This window comes from Brassica napus, chromosome C6 (assembly GCF_020379485.1).
Source record: "Brassica napus cultivar Da-Ae chromosome C6, Da-Ae, whole genome shotgun sequence".
NCBI classification, from domain to species: domain Eukaryota; kingdom Viridiplantae; phylum Streptophyta; class Magnoliopsida; order Brassicales; family Brassicaceae; genus Brassica; species Brassica napus.
The window spans coordinates 22,818,242-22,824,241 of record NC_063449.1 but is presented as its reverse complement, the minus strand read 5'-3'; the positions used below and the strand labels follow the sequence as shown (position 1 = coordinate 22,824,241).

The window sequence follows — 6,000 nt, the reverse complement described above, 5'->3', positions numbered from 1 at the left end:
CATCAACACACCCCGCTCTAGGCTCATCTTATCGGTAAGAATCTCCTTCATGTACCTTTTAAGAGAAGGTACCATCTTCACCGCTTCAACAAATGGCAATCTCACATGTAACTCCCCAACAAGGTTCTTTAGCTTCTCGTACTCACGTTCTTTGATCTTCTGCCTTGGTCTGGATGGGTATGGAGCCTTAGGAACATAAGCAGGAGGCGCCACATACACCTCTTCAGGTTCGGAGGAATTTGGTTTCGTCGACACGGGATCGGTCGATCCAGATGGACCGGATCGGTCGATCTCCTTTCCCTTGGATCGGTCGATCTGTTCTTGAGATCGGTCGATCTCTTTCTCTTTCGATTCCTCAATCGTTTTTCCACTCCTAAGTGTTATAGCATTCACAAACTCCTTGGGATTCGTCTCTGACTTCCCTGGTAGAAATCCAGGTGCTGTTCTGCTGCTGGAGGCGGTTTGAGCAACTTGCTTTTCCAAAACTTTCAAATGGGTGTTCAAAGCTTCGAACTTCCCATTAAGCTCTCCATACATGTTATCCACCTTGGTGTTTATCTCTGCAGTGCTATTCTTCTGACCTTCTAGCACCATTTGCAGCATCTTCTTAATTTCGTTATCCTGAGAAGGTTGTGACGAAGAGGCATTCCCTTGATTCTGATAGTTGTTGTACTGCTGCCTTTGCTGAAATCCTGAGTTGCCCGAGTTGTTCCCCTGATATTGATTTCTGTTCTGAAATCCTTGGTTGAACACACTCTGGTTCTGATTCTGGTTCTGCCTGTTTCCTGCCTGAGGGTAGGACTGATGTTGTGGATTCTCCACATTGTTGCTCCGGTAAGACAGATTATTTTGCTGATTTTGATTCCATCCAAGGTTCTGATTGTAGCCTCTGTTGTAGTTTCCTTGACCACCAATGTAGTTCACATCAGCTTGCATATCATCTGAATCATCACCAACAGTTTCTTGTGAGGAACGATAGCCTTGCTCCTCCACAAATTTCACAGATTTCTGATCTCTCTTGAGAAGCATCTCAATCTTGGCATTCAGCTCATCTATCTTCTTGGATTCATAACCAACACCCTTCTGGCTGGTGTCAAACCTTGACTTGCGGTTTGCTTTGCTGGATGACAGGTTGTTCAGCAAGGTGTAAGCTTCTTCAACAGTCTTGGTCATGAAATCACCATTACTTGCTGTGTCCATGGCATCTTGACTCTCTTCATGAACTCCATTATAGAAAATGTTCAGCAAGCTCACATCAGTGTAACCATGGTGAGGGCAGTCCTGTGTGTACTCCTTGAAACGCTCCCAAGCCTCATGAAAGCTTTCTGAATCAAGCTGCTGAAAGCTTCCAATTCTGCTTCTCAGATATGTGGACCTTGACTTGGTGAAGAAATGCTGTAGAAAAGCAGCTCTTGTCTCTTCCCATGTAGTAAGAGATCCTGGAGGGATGGACTTTAACCATCTGATAGCTTTATCAGCTAAGGAAAACGGGAACAACCTGCATTTCAAAGCGCCTTGAGGAACTCCATTATGTCTGCTGGTGTCACAGACTCGCTCAAAATGCTCCAAGTGATACATCGGGTCCTCAGACGGGTTTCCATGAAACGGATTTTTCTCCACCAAATTAATGAGACCAGTCTTGATCTCAAAGTCTCTTCTCTCAATGGGAGGTGGGCGAATCCCAGAACGATCGGCATAGAATGCATCTGGTGTATCATAATGTGCAAGCGTCATCCTAGGCATGCCATAGTCTCCAGCCTGTTGTCTTGCAGCTACACCAGCCTGCTGATTATCACCAGCATTGTTGCCTTCTCGTTCATTTACAGGAATTGGATTTTGCGGGTTGTCCTGAAATTGGTCTTCTTGGTGTTCAGCCATTTCAACCTCTTCAGCGGACTCAAGTCTTTTCTTTTTCACTTGTCTCTCTAGGCGGCCGAGCTCTAACTCCAAAGGTATTAAATTCGATGATCCTTTGCTTCTAGTATGAAATCCGCTCATTCACCTGAAAACACAAACAAAAAGAGAAAGACAGAAACATTAGACAAAATAAAGAAAATGCTATAGTCTTAAACTGATCATTAACTCTAGGGTGACCAAATGGTCCCCGGCAACGGCGCCAAAAACTTGATGTCTCGAGTTTTAACCCGATTATCTAACTGCAAGTGCACAGTAAAGTACGCAGTAGTAATACGGGATCGAATCCACAGGGACCGATGATCACACGTAGAGTTGCAGACAAGTTAATAGCTACAGCGAATCAAGATATATTTTTGATGGTTTTTGTTTAATTTTCTCTAGTGTCACAAAGCATAAACAAGCATGTAAAAAGATGATTTAAACGATTTGAAAACTATTTTAAAACAAACGTTGGGCATTGGGAATTCTCAGGGATTTCTTTTTAATCAAGATACAATTAATGGCAGACACAGGGATATATTAAGAACCGTCTAGAACTCAAACACGATATTAGAATTAACCTACTTCCGTAGCGCTAATTCTCTATGTTATAGAAATCTCCACACTAACTTCCGCTGAGTTTCAATTTCTAAACAAGCATTAAGAACAGGTTCAATATGTTCACAAAGCGCAATAACATCAACTTCCGAGGGTTAAGGACACTTTGCTCATCTAAAGTATTTTCGGAAGTTCAAACAATCACTTTCGGTGCATCAAACAATCTGAAATCATGAACTAAGTGATCAATTCAGTTCAAGCAGTAAGAAATCCATTAGATGAAGAACCAAAACGTAATCCCTTAGTCTACACACGTTTTATGGATCAAAACATCAAGAAATCCCCTATGAGAACCCCTAAACCCAACTAGATGACTACTCACACATAACTAAGCAAGAACAAAACGATTTTGATGAAGAAAACATGATAAGATTGTATTAAAACAGAGTAAAGGTTCAGAAGATCTTCTCCAAATGGTTTTGAGATGAACTCCTTTACAAATCTTCACAAATCACACCAAAACAAGTACAAAACACTCAAATCTTCTCTCTAGAACTTGTAAATCTCCTCCTTGGTCGCCCCTGGTCTTTTCTGAGTCTCAAAGGTCCAGTTCTTTTGTGAATTATTGAGGGGAGTGGGTAAAAAGGAGTGAAAAGCTCGTGTGTGCGTGTGGAGCCCGTAGCGCCTGAGATCGGTCGATCCACATGGCCCGGATCGGTCGATCTCGTGTATGAAAGCCTAGGATCGGTCGATCCACATATCCCGGATCGGTCGATCTAATGCTCTGTGCGATCAATACTTCATTCGGTCCATTGTTCGGTCCATCTTGCTTCTGAATAAATCCCGAATGCGTTCTTTTCTTTCAAGCTATCTAGTAACCTGCATATTACACTTAAGAACACCAAAACGCATCAAATAGACCAAAACATTAATTAAAACCGACCATTTAATTGCTCCAAAACGAGTTTAAAACCGTTAAAAACACGGAATATCACCCACAAAATATCACTGAGGCCCAAAATTTCCCGAGCTATGTTGAGACAAACAACGCTGAGATACAAATAATTAATACTATCATGCACAGGGTGACTATATCGGCTCCATATATATATCGCATGATATAAATGTTAGAATATATGATTAGATATGTAAATATCTTTGTGATACACTTAGATACTCTCTAGACCCTTCTATTGTATCCTATATATTCCTCTCATTACTAATGAATATACTCACGGAGTTTACCAACTAACATGGTATCAGACGCTTTTACCTAGCCCCCAAGCTAAGCGATCGATCCAAACCTCCGCTCTCTTTCTCTTCTCGTTCTCTTCTCTCTCCATCCATCTCTTCCTCTCTTCTTCTTCTTCCTCTCTGTCATGGCTGCTTTAACCGCCAACGATAAGCCCTACGGGATCTCTCAAATCAAGGCCTACATCCCCATCACCCTTGATATGAGCAAGATCAACTATGACAAATGGCGTGAGCTCTTTGAGACCCATTGTGTCAGCTTTGGTGTCGTTCAACACCTCGATGGCTCCTCTACCCCGACTCCCGAAACAGAAAAGGAATGGAAGGAGCGCGATGGCTTGGTCAAGATGTGGATCTATGGAACCATATCCGACTCCATCATCGACACTATTCTCAAGAAGAACGCTACGGCTCACGATCTATGGCTCTCCATCGAAAGCCTCTTCCGCGACAACAAGGAAGCTTGTGCCCTTCAACTTGAAAACGAGCTTCGTACAATGGTCATCGGCGATCTATCTATTCATGACTACTGTCAAAAGATGAAGACAACTGCTGATTTGCTTGCCAACATTGATGCTCCGGTCTCGGAACGAGCTCTGGTTTCCCACCTCCTGAACGGTCTGTCTGACAAGTTCGACTCCATCATCAATGTTGTTCAGCATAAAGTCCCGTTTCCAACACTTCTGGAAGCGCGATCAATGCTGCAGATGGAGGAAACTCGTCTTTCCAAACAGACGAAACCAACCGCACGCCATCAAGATACACCGTCGTCTTCAACGGTCCTCTACACTGAAACTGAAACAAACCCACGCAACTTTAACAACTCTGGACGCGGAAACAGAGGCCGCAACCGTGGTGGCAATGGCGGGAACCGATCTCGTGGCAAAGGTCGTTTTTCCTATAACTGGCAACACAATCAGCCTAATCAGTTTGCGTCCCCGTGGTACTATCCTCAGCAGCCTCCAGTCTATCCTCCGATGGTGCCATATCAATCATTTCCGGGGTATCCTCCAGCCTACTCGCAAGCACCATATCAGCCTCGTCCTGGAAACACAAGCTATCAAGGCATCTTAGGTTCTCACCCATCACGACCTCTCCAGGAAGCAAACCTCGCTCAGAAGACCCCAACTCCACAAATGACGCAAATACCTGCTGGTCTGCATCAGGCTTTCAGCACGATGACGATGTACGAGCCTGATAATACTTGGTACATGGACTCCGGAGCGTCCACCCACATTGCTTCCAACACAGGTAATCTACAATCTCTTTTTAATACTAGCACCATGCCTTCTGTTACTGTTGGAAATGGATCCATAGCAGCCGTTCAGACCACCGGCCATGGTACTATAGCTTCTCCTAAATGTTCTTTCTCTCTTCGTAATGTCTTAGTGTGCCCTGCTATCATTAAAAACCTTATCTCTGTTCGCAAGTTTGTTACCGATAACCTTTGTGCTATTGAATTTGACCCTTTCGGTTTCTCCATTAAGGACTTGCAGACTCGGATCACTCTACTCCGATGTGATAGCTCTGGACCTCTCTATTTAGTGACGCCTACTCCACCACCATCAACTCATTCCGCTCTCTCAATCACGTCACTGGATAGCTCAGTCTGGCACAAAAGACTCGGTCATCCCAATAGCTCTATCCTTTCTCGCGTTTTATCTACTTTTTCTACTAGTATTCCCAAACCCGACTTGACAACTTTGTGTCAAGCGTGTCAGCTTGGGAAGCACACTCGTTTACCATTTTTTGACTCAAACTCTACTGTTTCTTCTCCGTTTGAGATTGTTCATTCTGACATTTGGACATCTCCAGTTTCCAGTATTAGTGGGATGAAATACTATCTTATTTTTCTTGATCATTATACTCATTTTCTTTGGGTCTATCCCCTTCATCGGAAAAGTGATACTTTTGGCAAATACCTTCATTTTTCTAACTATGTGCAGACTCAGTTTAACCGACAAATCAAATCTCTACAATGTGACAACGGCGGAGAGTATGATAATCGTTTGTTCAAAGAGCACTTAGCATCAGCTGACACACTCTTGCGGTTCTCTTGCCCACACACCTCGCAGCAAAATGGCCGCGCCGAGCGCATGCTCCGCACCATCAACAACATGATCCGTACATTGCTCTTTCAAGCGTCGGCTCCTCCAGAATATTGGGTCGAGGCTCTTTACACAGCAGCTCATCTTCTCAATATCCTGCCATCGACAGCAATCAAGAACGACGTACCATACACAAGCCTCTTCAACCGCATGCCCACATATCAACATTTACGGACGTTCGGCTGCT

General features: G+C 43.8%; 1 non-coding gene across 1 annotated transcript; it reads left to right on the top strand.

The window, feature by feature from the left end:
- Positions 1-1,261: 1,261 nt before the first annotated feature.
- Positions 1,262-1,368, top strand: LOC125589397. Its single transcript, XR_007325590.1, has one exon. It is a non-coding gene; the product is annotated as a small nucleolar RNA R71 (small nucleolar RNA).
- Positions 1,369-6,000: the final 4,632 nt, after the last annotated feature.